The sequence below is a fragment of the Somniosus microcephalus genome, chromosome 3, assembly GCF_052327205.1.
Source record: "Somniosus microcephalus isolate GS21.2 chromosome 3, FLI_Smic_1.0, whole genome shotgun sequence".
NCBI classification, from domain to species: domain Eukaryota; kingdom Metazoa; phylum Chordata; class Chondrichthyes; order Squaliformes; family Somniosidae; genus Somniosus; species Somniosus microcephalus.
Genome location: NC_140989.1, coordinates 85,874,225 through 85,887,592, shown reverse-complemented (window position 1 = coordinate 85,887,592; position 13,368 = coordinate 85,874,225). Strand labels below are relative to the sequence as shown.

General features: G+C 45.5%; 1 protein-coding gene across 15 annotated transcripts in view; it reads left to right on the top strand.

Moving 5' to 3' along the window:
- Nucleotides 1-13,368, top strand: part of nrxn1a (neurexin 1a) — a 2,435,560-nt gene that overhangs the window by 2,400,577 nt on the left and 21,615 nt on the right. The gene's annotated exons all lie outside the window — the stretch shown is intronic.

Below are 13,368 nucleotides of genomic sequence, written 5' to 3'. Positions count from 1 at the left end.
ATGAGGGGCAAGTTGACTAAGGTAGATTAGGAAACTACATTAAAAGGTATGACACTGGACGAGCAATGGCTAGCATTTAAAGTATTAATACATAATTTACAACAAATACATTCCTTTAAGGCACAAAAACCCCACAGAATAAGTTGTCCAACCGTGGCTAAGAGAAGTTAAAGATAGTATTAGATCAAAGGAAGAGGCTTATAATGTTGCCAAAAAGAGTAGTAAACCTGAAGATTGGGAGGATTTTAGAATTCAGCAAAGGAGTACCAAGAAATTGATAAAGAAAGGGAAAATAGAATATGAGACTAAACTAGCGAGAGACATAAAAACAGACTGTAAAAGCTTCTAGAGGTATATAAAAAGGAAAAGATTAGCGAAAGTAAATGTGGGTCCCTTACAGGCTGAGACAGGAGAAATTCTAATGGGGAATAAGGAAATGGCAGAGAAATTAAACAAATACTTTGTGTCTGTCTTCACGGAAGAAGATGCAAAAAACTTCCCGGAAATAGTGGAGAACCAAGGCTCTAGCGCGAATAAGGAACTGAAAGAAATTAGTATTAGTAAAAAAGTAGTACTGGAGAAATTAATGGGACTGAAAGCCAATAAATCCCCTGGACCTGATGGCCTACATCCTAGGGTTTTGAAAGAGGTGGCTTTAGAAATAGTGGATGCATTGATTGTCATTTTCTAAAATTCCATAGATTCTAGAATAGTTCCCGCAGACTGGAACTTAGCAAATGTATCCCCACTATTTAAGAAAGGAAGGCGAGAGAAAACTACAGACCAGTTAGCCTGACATCAGTAGTAGGGAAAATTCTAGAATCTATTATTAAGGACATGGTTACAGGGCACTTAGAAAATTATAATAGGATTGGGCAGAGTCAACACGGATTTATGAAAGGGAAATCATGTTTGACAAATCTGTTCATTTTTTGAGGTTGTAACTAGCAGAATAGATAAGGGGGAACTAGTAGATATGGTGTATTTGGATTTTCAGAAGGCATTCGATAAGGTGCCACACAAGAGGTTATTAAACAAAATGGGGCTCATGGGATTGGGTGTAATATACTAGCATGGATTGAGGATTGGTTAACGGACAGAAAACAGAGAATAGGAATAAATGTGTCATTTTCGGGTTGGCAGGCTGTAACTAGTGGGGTACCGCAAGGATCAGTGCTTGGGCCTCAGCTATTCACAATCTATATCAATGATTTGGATGAGGGGACCAAATGCAATATATTCAAGTTTGCTGATGGTACAAAGCTAGGTGGGAATGTAAGTTGTGAGGAGGATGCAAAGAGGCTTCAAGGGGATATAGACAGGCTAACTGAGTGGGCAAGAACACGGCAAATGGAATAAAATGTGGAGAAATGTGAAGTTATCCACTTTGGTAGGAAAAGTAGCAAAGTAGAGTATTTTTTTTAAATGGTGAGATATTGGAACATGTTGGTGTTCCGAGGGACCTGGGTGTCCTTGTACACAAATCACTGAAAGTTATCATGCAGGTAACAGCAAGCAATTAGGAAAGCAAATGGTATGTTGGCCTTTATTACAAGAGGATTTGAGTTATAAGAGTAAAGAAGTCTTACTGCACTTATATAGGGCCCTTGTGAGGCCACACCTGGAGTATTGTGTACAGTTTTGGTCTCCTTACCTAAGGAAAGATATACTTGCCATAGAGGGAGTGCAACGAAGGTTCTCCAGACTGGTTCCTAGGATGGGGGGATTATCCTATGAGGACAGTTTGAGTAGACTAGGCCTGTATTATCTAAAGTTTAGAAGAATGAGAGGTGATCTCATTGAAACATACAAAATCCTGACAGGGCTTGACAGGGTAGATGCAGGGAGGATGTTCCCCTGCCTGGGGAGTCTAGAACCAGGGGTCACAGTCTCAGAATAAGGGGTGGGCCATTTAGGACTGAGATGAGGAGAAATTTCTTCACTCAGAGGGTAGTATTCTCTACCCCAGAGGGCTGTGGAGGCTCAGTCGTTGAGTATATTCAAGATAGAGATTGATAGATTTTTGAATATTAAGGGAATTAAGGGGTATGGGGATAGTTCAGGAAAGTGGAGATGAGGTAGTTGATCAGCCATGATCTTATTGAATGGCGGAGCATGCTCGAAGGGTCAAATGGCCTAATCCTGCTCCTATTTCTTATGTTCTTATGCTTTATACAAATGGTGTGTGTAAAATCAATCCCAGTCACAGCAGTGCAGTCTCCAGGTGTGATTGATGGGGGTGTTACGCAATCATCTCCACTCTGGCCGAGAATAGTGGTGTCACTATATGCAGCCGACAAACACAGGCAAACATTCAAAGACACAGCCATTCAGGGAGGCAGGCATGAACACACTCATATATTCATGCACAAAGATAGAATACATGACTTAACACATTCAAACACACACATCTGTAGCCTCAAACACATATCCAATCATTCTGAGACTTACGCATGCACTCATACAGTTCACATGCACTTCACCATTTAGACAGATACAAAAACACACTCAAACATCCAAAGATATATATAAGGACCCATTCATGTACACACACACACACACACACACACATTCAGTTATGTTGACAGGCTTAGGCTCAAACTCATATTCAGACAGGCTCACACTTCAACAAATTGAAATGGGTACACATACCCATGCACTTACACATGCAGAACAGACAGTAAAGCCGACAAAATTGCCTGTTGCTCTTAGCACATATTTCATTTGCAACTCAGGTCAGTGTAGCAAAATTAAAGTGCACGTTCTGTATATTTTTATGTAAAACTGTAACTGGGAACATTTCCAATTCTGTTTTACTTCCAATGAGTGATTTATATTCACTCAGTCGAAAGTTTTCAGGGAACAAGCCAAATCCTCTGGTCCCTTGGGCTGAGCTGTCAGAGACGCAATCACTGGGAACTGTTCACACTGTCGCATTAAAACTGTAGCATGGAGTACATTGTCCCCTTGGTCTAAATTATTTTCCACATGTCCTTTTATCTGTTACTCTTCCCCAAAGATGCTTTTGTCAAAAATCTCATCACTTTTTGTTTCCTTTTTTTTGGTTCCACTCCTGTAGCATGCTTCATTCCACAACCAAGTAGGTAGGCATGCAGTTCATTCCTCTTGCCTCTCCCAATGCCACTTTTGAGCCAGATGCTATAATGTTTGCATCTGTGGCCATGGGGGACTTTCCCAACAGTCTTTCTCTCTCTATGGGAAAGCACTTAGCCTCCCTGGCTGAGATTGGGCAATTGCTTCAAAGGTCAAGTAGTTGTATCCTAACACTCTATGACATCGAGTGTTGGTACAATAAACCATCAGACAGCCATTATTGTGACTTTCTTTCAGCTTTGTGAAACGGGCTGTTGATTCGCTATCGCCTGGTTTTCACTACCACCCCAGACAAGTTTCATTCATGTGCCTTGAAATTAATTCTGTTCACCCAGTGGCCTAACCATTCATTCTCTAACCACCCGGCACAGAAAATTCCTCATATTATTCCTAAAAAGCTCACTTAAAGATGAATTTTTTAATCAATTTATTCAAATTTCTCCCATTTTCTCTCCATTCTCCTGAAGGCATTGACTCACTTTTCGGTTATAGTTCCACAGGTGCCAGAGGCCCTCTAGTATCCCACCCAAGTAGTCATTCTTCATGTGGGAACACAGATGATGAGTTTTACCAAGTTATTCAAGCATAGGAGGTTATCACAGTCATGTCCTCACCCAATGTTCACACAAGGATACTTTCCAGAAGGAGCCAGTAGATGCTAAGGCAGAGACAGAACCCTGGCTGATATGCCTCCATCCCCACCTCCTTTCACCAAGAGATGCTGGGACAATTTGTAGCATCCAAACTGCTGCTCTGGCTGACATCAGCCCACTAATAAAAGACCTGGATGCGGGCGGGAAACCTGGGAGAACAGATTTTCCTGTAGGCCCTGCCGACTTTAACGGCAGGGCCTGATTTGCATCTGAAGCCTCTGCTTCCTGCCTGCAGACAGCCAGTTTGAGAGGCTGGCTGGCTGCGGGCGGGTAGGCCTGCGGCACTAGGCCGCACAGAGGAGGGAGGGATTGGGTGGGGGCCGGTGCCAGCCCCCTGAGGATAGGGGGTGGGTGAAAAGAAGATCGTGACCGGGGGTTGAGTGGGGGGGGGAAGAGAAGGAAAGATCGGGAATGTTGTGGGATGTGGCGGTGGGGGGGAGGGGTAGATCGGGGACGTCGTGGGACTGGGTGTGGGTAGGGAGGGAAGGTCACTTCGGATCATGGCCAGACTCAGGATGATCGATTGGGGGGGCCTGGGAAGGCGATTGGGGGCCTCGTGGGGTGGGGGGGGCGTTCTCCGATCGCAGGGGGTGTGCTAGGCAGGGACCCTGGATCCAAGAAGTAGGTATAAAGGCACTTACCTCATGGATGCAGCAGTCCTCGCCTTGTTGTAACTGCTGGGTTTTACGAAGTGTGTAAAACCCATCCAGATAGAGTTAAAAACAAAATGGAGGTTAGAAAGAGGTTTCCAGCTTCATTATAATATTTAAATTAACGTCCCGCCTCCTGGGTGCGGGTTGGCTGCCAGCCCGTCCCGCCTCCATTAACACCAGTAGTGGGCAGGTTGGAGGCGGGTTCAGGTCGGGAATCTGAATTTTAACAATTTAACTACCCCCACGCTCCAAACCCACCTGTTTCTTTAGGTTAAAATCCACACCCCCCCTTCCCCCCAACAGTCTAAACTCACGCATGAAGATTGGCTATTTGAACAAAATACTGCAGAGCTGCTAGTAACTGAAACCATACAGGAATCGATGCCTTCAGGAGAGGGGGAGAAAAAAATGATGAGACATAGAAACATAGAAGATAGGAACAGGAGTAGGCCATTCGGCCCCTCGAGCCTGCTCCGCCATTCAATGAGATCATGGCTGATCATCCAAACTCAGTACCCTGTCCCTGCCTTCTCTCCATATCCCTTGATACCTTTAGCTCTAAGAAATATATCTAACTCCTTCTTGAATATATTTAATGAATTGGCTTCTACTGTCTTCTGTGGTAGAGAATTCCACAGGTTCACCACTCTCTGGGTGAAGAAATTCCTCCTCATCTCTGTCCTAAATGGCTTACCCCTTATCTTTGGACTGTGACCCCTGGTTCTGAACTCCCCCGCCATCGGGAACATCCTTCCTGCATCTAGTCTGTCTAGTCCTGTTAGAATTTTATAAGTTTCAATGAGATCCCCTCTCATTCTTCTAAACTCCAGCGAGTATAAACCAAATCGACCCAATCTCTCCTCATACGTCATTCCTGCCATCCCAGGTATCAGTCTGGTGAATCTTCGCTGCACTCCCTCCATGGCAAGAACATCCTTCCTCAGATAAGGCGACCAAAACTACACACAATAATCAAGGTGTGGTCTCACCAAGGCTCTGTACAATGGCAGCAAGACATCCTTGTTCCTGTACTCGAATCCTCTCGCTACGAAGGCCAACATACCATTTGCCTTCTTAACCGCTTGCTGCACCTGCATGCTTACCATCAGCGACTGGCGCACAAGGACACCCAGGTCTCGATGCACTTCCCCTTCTCCCAATCTATTGCCGTTCAGATAATAGTCTGCCTTCCTGTTTTTGCCACCAAAGTGGCTAACCTTGCATTTATCCACATTATACTGCATCTGCCATACATCTGCCCAATCACCCAATCTGTCCAAATCATACTGGAGTTTCTCGGCATCCTCCTCACAACACATACGCCCACCCAGCTTTGTGTTGTCTGCATACTTGGAGATATTACATCCAGTTCCCTCGTCTAGATCATTAATATATATTGTGAATAGCTGGGGTCCTAGCACCGATCCCTGCGGTACCCCACTCTTCATTGCCTGCCACTCGGAAAAAGAGCCGTTTATTCCAACTCTTTGCTTCCTGTCTGCCAGCCAGTTCTCTATCCAAGTCAGTACCTTGCCCCCAATCCCATGTGCTTGAACTTGACACACTAATCTCTTATGCAGGACCTTATCAAAAGCCTTCTGAAAGTCCAAATACACCACATCCACTGGTTCTCCCTTATCTATTCTACCAGTTACATCCTCAAAAAATTCCAGTAGATTAGTCAAGCACGATTTACCTTTTGTAAATCCATGTTGACTTTGTCCGATCCTGTCACTGTTTTCCAAGTGCTCTGCTATTACATCTTTCACAATGGACTCTAGCATTTTCCCCAATACCGATGTCAGGCTTACCGGTCTATAATTCCCCGTTTTCTCTCTACCACCTTTTTTGAATATTGGGGTAACATTAGCTACCCTCCAATCCACGGGAACTGTTCCAGTGTAGGAATTGACGAATTCCTACGAATAACTGAGAGCGACACAGGAGAACAATCAAACAGGTCTTTACTCAATGGAGATGCCACGAGGACTGGCTGGGCAGTCCCGTGGTTTGCGACGTGATGTCATCGCGTTTGCCCGCGTTTTCCCGCGCTCTTAAAGGGGCCACGTCCCATACATGCAAACTCTATATACAAAACACAGTAATGCCTAACACAATGGTACAGGTTTAGGCTGGTGTTAGAACATCGTTAGAGAATTATATACAGTTAGCCAGAGTCATTCGGTGGTTCCGCCACATGCGGCCCCCCAGAATTTGCTTTAACGGACAAAGTCAAACAGTGAGGGGGTCTGACGAGCCTGTCAGAACGACTCCTGTACTCTCGAGGCGGAGGCTGCTGGGCAGCTGGCGGTCTGGCGGGCGGTCACACTTGGTCTGCCGTAACAACGATGGGTGGCCGACCCGGACTTGGCGGTTGTGCTGTCTCGACGGGGCGGTCGAGGTCGAAATGTGCTGGCCTTGAGCGGCTCCCTATGCGCGACATGGCAAATAAAAACGTATTCAGCTTTGTGAAGCTTCGTGGGAACATGTGACCTCCGTAGCCTGTGCTGCGAAGCGGGCACCGCGAAACGGGCGATCCAGGAAGAAATGAACTTGGGTCTTGTCAGGTCGGGAAATTCGCCGAGCAGGCGAGCGAACTCATCTGGAGTCGGAAACGCACAGGACGGTGCGTGACGTAGTGTTACTGCGGTAACACGGAAGAGCAGTAAACGCTGCTGCGTTGATGAGCTGTCGGTTCCCGACGCCGACCAGGAGGCTGTTGGCGCACAGGAAAGCCGCACCGAGGAGGGGCTGGGAAACTCCATTGGCTGCTTCAAGGGTGGGGCTGTGATTCCCCATCTGCACAGCAAGGGCGGTCGCGGGGTGCCCGTTTTATGGGGGAAACTGCAGGGAGGGCGGCAAGACTTCACCTTCGTGCCGAACGGCGCGTGGCAGAAAACACAGCCCAGCAGGCTGATGAGCTAGGGTGGCGTCTGCGGGGGATGAGTCATCGTGGCATCTCCGCCGAGGGTTTCATACTTGCACTCTGTTGGGGGGTTTTCGAGGAGCCTGACGATGCGAGAGGCGGTAGAGCTGTCGAGTGCAAACGTTGTCTGATCCGCATCGATGTTCCGCAGGGCAAAATGAGCCTCGACCTGAATAAACCACGAGGGCGCTTGCTGCTCCCAGAGCTGCGGTAGCATTAGCGAAACGGCATTTGCTTCCATGCTGTGCTCTTCTTTTGTGAAAACGTTCACAAAAACAGGGTCTCCAATGTAGGAATTGACGAATTCCTACGAATAATTGAGATCGACACAGGAGAACAATCAAACAGGTCTTTACTCAATGGAGATGCCACGAGGACTGGCTGGGCAGTCCTGTGGTTTGCGACATGACGTCATCGCGTTTGCCCGCGTTTTCCCGTGCTCTTAAAGGGGCCATGCCCTGTACATGCAAACTCTATATACAAAACACAGTAATGCCTAACACAATGGTACAGGTTTAGGCTGGTGTTAGAACATCGTTAAAGAGAATTATGTGCAGTTAGCCAGAGTCATTCGGTGGTTCCGCCACACCAGAATCTATAGAATTTTGGAAGATGACCAGCAATGCATGTACTATTTCTAGGGCCACTTCCTTAAGTACCCTAGGATGTAGATTATCAGGCCCTGGGGATTTATTGGGCTTCAATCCCGTCAATTTCCTTAACACCATTTCCTTACAAATACTGATTTCATTCAGTTCCTCCCTCTCATTAGACCCTATGGGGGTGAAATTCAATTGGCTGTGCCACCCGTTAGCGCCTTAAGAGGGCGCTAAGTGGGTCGCAAGCCAACTGGCGCCCGGGCGCGGCACTGTCCACGCCTCCCGCTAAATTCCGCGGGACGCTAGTGGTGGAGCTAGCTGTTAGCGCTGCGTCACTACTGATGACATCATCGGTGTGCGCAGTGCCCCGCTGACGACCCGGCTGCGATATTTGGCAGCGCCCCCTGATTTACCGCCAGATGCTATGTCCGACCGGTTCAGGGGGGCCTACCTGCGGCCGGGGAGGCGCAAATTAAAGGAGAGGTGCGGGGCGGCCATTTTTGTTGTTGGCTGCCTGCCAGCACCTGCCTGCGCTCCCATCCCCGGCCTCCTGAACCCCCCCCGGCGGAGTGCTGGCTGCGTTCCAAGAGCCCGGCACTTCTCCTCGGTGCTGGGCTCTTTTGCCTGAACTCGCAATCCTCGGGGGCCCAGCTGGGCCCCAGATCGCGCTGCACAAGGCCCCTCCCCTTTAAGAAGGGGATGAAGGCCTGCAATACCGCAGCGCGACGTGCCGCAACGATATTCAGTCGCAGCGCCCCAAGAGGGATGCGGGGCGCCTCCAGTAGTGTCGCGCTTCCCTTTGGGGCGCTACCACTCAATTTCTGGCGGGCGGCCGCGAATGCTTCCGGGGCGCTACTTTTAGTGCCCTGGCGAGGCTGGCGCCCCAAACGGGGCTATACTCAATTTCTCCCCCTATGTTCCCCAACATCTCTGGGAGGTTATTTGTGTCCTCTTTTGTGAAGACAGAACCAAAGTATGTATTTAATTGGTCTGCCATTTCTTTGTTCCCCATTATAAATTCCCCTGATTCTGACTGCAGGGGACCTACGCTTGACTTCACCAATCTTTTTCTCTTCACATATCTATAGAAGCTTTTACAGTCAGTTTTTATGTTCTCTGCAAGCTTACTCTCATAATCTATTTTCTTCCTCTTAATTAATCCCTTTGTCCTCCTTTGCTGAATCCTAAACTGCTCCCAATCCTCAGGTTTGCTGCTTTTCCTGGCCAATTTATATGTCCTCTCCTTGGATCTTATGCTATCCCTAATTTCTCTTGTTAACCATGGTTGAGTCACCTTTTTTGTTTTATTTTTATGCCAAACAGGGATGAACAAATTCTGTTGTTGATCCATGCGACCTTTAAATGTTTGCCATTGCCTATCCACCGTCAACCCTTTAAGTAACATTCCCCAATCCATCCTACCCAACTCGCGCCTCATACCATCATAGTTTCCTTTATTTAAATTCAGGACCCTAGTCTCTGAGTCAAATACTTCACTCTCCATCTTAATGAAGAATTCTATCATATTATGATCGTTCCGCCCCAGGGGGCCTCACACAAGATTGCTAATTAATCCTTTCTCATTACATAATACCCAGTCTAAGATGGCCTGATCTCTAGTTGTTTCCTCGACATATTGGTCCAGGAAACCACCCCGTATACACTCCAGGAATTCCTCCTCCACAGTATTGTTACTAATTTGGTTAGCCCAATCTATATGTAGATTAAAGTCACCCATGATAACTGCTGTGCCCTTATTGCACGTGTCTCTAATTTCCCATTTAATGCCATCCCTAACCTCGGCATTACTGTTTGGGGGTCTGTATACAACTCCCACTAATGTTTTCTGCCCCTTGGTATTTCTCAGCTCTAAATGGACAAAATGGAACTGGGGAAGAGATTACTTTTTAAAACTGTAAGAAACAATAAAGTATCGTACTCATGAAGTCCTCTTTCTTTGTACAGAGAGCAATCCAAGCACTGTGACAGTGCAGGTCCATAAAATGTACTCAGAGTACAACCTTGAAAAATAAAACAATTATTGAATAGTCTAAAGCGAGAGAAAGAGTATGAAGTGACATTATTGTAAAATAAAGGCATAATAAGAGCATGGCACAAGTGAACAGGTCAATCAAAATAAAATCCCATTCAGTGCATTCTCTATGTGTCACAGTTTAAAAATTTGCAAAAACTCATGTTCCAAGCTCCAGTGTAACCGAGTTTAAAGAGGTTGTTCTACACTGTGAGCTTTTAGCGCTAATTGCTTGCCTGTCAAAAACAATGTATTTGTTGTGATTTTCAGAAGTATTCACTAACAACTTCATCATAGCTTGTAGCAGAGGAGCTCCACTTCATTTTCTACTTCTGCATCAGTCCTTGCCAGGTTATAGCTGCTTCTAGCTGTCAAGTGCAGCCAATGACCCAGTGGCCCCAAGTTACACATGCAGATAGATGCAGTAACATTGGACCTAATCTTCGACCTGCAGTCATCATTTCAATATTAAAATGATCTTTCATTGTTCTTTGTGCACATATCCAATAACTTGCCCTTTTTCCATGTCCTTGTGAACATGCATGCAGTCATTGACATCTGTTTCAATCATTTATGCTCCTGGGCCTAGAAAGTGCACCGTCCGCTATATTGGTAAAGGCTGAAGTATAGCCATCCAGGACCTGCACCTGTTTCAGGAACCCTTCCCGAAACTGGGCTGCTGCACTCCGGATAACCAAGTCTACACGCAACCCACCCAGCAGCCTTTAAAGGATGGAGTGCTCCTCCCAGCTCCACAGCAGTCCCGATGTTGCTGGACCCCACACGGCCATCTCCCCACCCTGATCACCTCCACCCACTTCAGATTGCCTCCCCCCATCCCGATTGCTTCCCCCGCCCCCGCACCCTCCCAGGATCTACCTGAGGGCCACTGCTGGCGACACAGGCAATTCACCAAAATTCAAATCCGCTTTGAGCAGCCTGGGGACACACAGCTGTCATTCGCAGCTCACCGGCCTCATTTAAATGAGGCCCCAATGTGGTTTGGGCCTACCTGTTCACCGCAGGGATCCTTCCCTATGCCCAGTTCGTGCTGGCAGGCTGGCGCTGTCCAATTTCACCCCTCCATGATCTTTATTTCTGAAAATGTAGCCAGTACAGATTCTCAGAGTGTTTTGCACTATTATGCAAGGTATAATTATAAAATTGTTATGACATACTTAACTAATCTTGCAGAGTTAGCAAGTATTTGGGCACACTTACAACACCCACAGAATGAACTGGAGCATACTTTATAATTTGTAATGTGTTCTGTCACCCGGATGTTGCACACTCCATCCCGTTTATTTCAAATAATTCAATTGTAATAATTTAAATAATCGGTGGGAAGAGAACATTTTTTTTGCTTTTATTCTCATGTCCTAATTTAAAATGTTCATTATTATTGTAGGCAGTAATTTAAAAACTTGTAGCAACATATTCTGGTGTCCTACAGGGCCACTTGTGTATGTTCTGAAACTTTGCACGACAGAATTGGATAGAAACATAAAGAATAAAAAAGTGCATAAGCTGAAAATCTGAAACAAAAGCCGATAATACTGGAAACAGCAGGTCAGGCAGCATCTGTGGAGAGAAATAGAGTTAGAAATAGAAACATCCCTTTGAAGAAGGGTCGGCACCTCGGAACGTGAACTTGTCTGTTGTCTCCACCGATGCTGCCTGACCTGCTGAGTGTTTCTAGCATTTGCTATTTTTGTTATGGAATAGAGCAGGTTAACTAACAGTTTGAAGATTTAATGTACCAGGGGAAGTCCTGAGAAAATGGTGTCAAAGCAGAGGCAAGTACTTCTAAATAACATAACAGAACTGCAGAGTACAGCCACTTTCATGAATTCAAAGCAGGAGTAAGTCAACAGTCACTCACAGCATTGACAGCCTGTCATGTCTGCAGCTGGAGGTATGTGACCCGGGTGCTTTCTGCATGCTGCTGTCTTTAAAATTCAACTGCCCATACAATATAGCTGAAGGGAGCCTGGGGCAACTTGAACTGGCAAGTCTCAGAATCCCACCCCTCCTAAACTGCCACAGGGAGCACATGCTGCCAAACTCCCTGCCCCACTCATCCTGTTCAATCTAAACCTCCGAGCAAGAAAGTAGTGTTGGTCCAGTCAGCAAGTAATAGCACCCAATGTGCAGAGCTGTGTATCACCCTCAATGTATGTGTCTGCAAATATTAATTCATCAGCATCGCATAAACTGTCCCATGACCTGATAAAGCATGTCAATTTTGTACAACTCAATAAAAAGCAAGGGAGAGATGAAACAACCATTTCAGGTAGCTGATGACCTCGGCTTTGTTGTTGCTTTGTGCTTTAACTACATCCTGCATTGGGAGAGCAGCCTCTGTGCACCATTTTGCGACGCTTTTATACGCACTCAGTCAGGAATCAGTGTCTGTGAGTGCACTGGGCTCTGCTATAAAAGCAGAGAGCTGGAGGGAAAACACATGGGACTGGCTCTCTGCGCTAACATAACCAAAACCAGCAGCCTTACCCCGATGGCAAGATTGTAGACCCACATTTTTATGAATCTATGATGCCTTCAGTCCCTGAAACCCAGGCTTGTTTATACTATAGCGTGAAGATTGAAGAAGACTCAAGCAGCTAGTTGACTGCACTAGTTAGTGTAAATGCACCTTTAAACACACATTGTTACAAATATTTGAACATCTTTTTAATAAAATACAAAAATAGGAGGATTAATTACTTCATCAAGAAAATAATCATTTTATATATTTTAATTAAACTTGATATGTGTACAAAAGGAATTAACAGGACAACTCTTTCAAGAAGATATCTTCCAAAAGCAGAAAAAATAAACTTTAAAAAAAATGCTTGCAGCATTTTACTTATAGTTTTAGTCTGACTAAGCTAGGTGTAAGCAAACACTTCATTTTGAATTTATTCCATTTTTAGTGTTGAGTTTTGATGCACTGATCAATAATATGGGAGGATTGATCTTCCCAGACTGTCCACTACTATAAGCAGCACTGATATATCAGATCACTGTTTCTTTCTGCTACCTTAAAATGAATTGCAGTACCTTCTGACAGGAGGCTTTTCCATCCTAGACTACATGATGTATCTGTCTGAAAGTAATTTCAACAGCTGCCAGCTGTTTGAAATGAAATGATAAATTATTAGATGCCAGAGAATAGCATATTTAATATTCACACAGATACCTAGTCCTGCCTCCCAGCAACGCTTTAATTTTATTTGGATAGTTGATTGGCCACAGAACCAAGATCCAGACCATTGCAATACCATGCAAACAGAGGTTTTGCTGTGCAATATTAATAAAATGGGGTAATTCACACACACAGTTTTCATTATTGTCCAATTGATAGTGCAACTGGCTAAAACAATGGGAGCTT